Source organism: Aptenodytes forsteri, unplaced genomic scaffold, assembly GCF_000699145.1.
Source record: "Aptenodytes forsteri isolate BGI_AS27 unplaced genomic scaffold, ASM69914v1 Scaffold265, whole genome shotgun sequence".
NCBI classification, from domain to species: domain Eukaryota; kingdom Metazoa; phylum Chordata; class Aves; order Sphenisciformes; family Spheniscidae; genus Aptenodytes; species Aptenodytes forsteri.
In genome coordinates, this window is record NW_008796175.1 from 589,578 (window position 1) to 590,499 (window position 922).

Consider the following 922-nt stretch of genomic DNA (forward strand, 5'->3'; position numbering starts at 1 on the left):
TGAATGCTAAGTTACAAAATGAAGGATTTTTTATTTTATTTATGTATTCCATGATTTTAAATAGACAAAATGTTACTTCCTGTCCTGGATTGTTCGGTGATGTTATTGCAAAATACTAATGGCTGCTGTGTTTATTTCACCATAGAAGTGTGTTCATTTCACTGGTGGGTAAAGTCTGGTAATGGGAAAAAGATTTCGCAATCCTTCTGACTGGATGGCTTAATATAAATCTTAATTATTCACCTGACTTGCAACAAAAATATTTTGCTGCATTAGTAAAGTTGCGAATGATATTAGGTGGCGATTATGCTGCTGCATTTTTTTGATTATAGAGGGCTTAAAAGGCCAAGTCAGAAAAAAAAAAAACCCAACCCAAAAAGATGATAGCGGATACTGCATAAAATTAGTTCAAGTCCACAGATGGTTTAATTTAATAAAAACACATTAAGTAAGGAAGAGGAATATAGAACGAAGAGCAAGAGAAGCAGTTTACAGAGACAAGACGCACCGTTCCAGCTGTGCTGCTGCACGACTAGGGATCACGAACGTACGTTCGACTCGTTACCAGTTCTACCCTGCACTCGGACCAGGTGAGACACGCTGACCCTTCCTGCGGAAGATTTGCAAGTAACCGGCAAGATCGCTCCGAGCTGGAGCTCCAGAGCCGCGTCTTTAGTGAACCTGAAGCCGGGTTTGGGAACCCGCGTGCCGGGAAACACAGCACCCCAAGGTCAACGGCACCGAGGGCCGCGAGAGGGGCCAGGACCTTTCCGGAAAGGGGTTAGGTCTCAAAAACCATTAGATGAGGTAAATTATTCTTAAAAAAACAACTCCCCGTACGAGAGGAGAGCCGGGCCGGTTGCAAAATCCCCCGCTTCCCGCCACTGGGCCTCCCCTCCCTTTGCTGCCCGGGGAGCGCAGG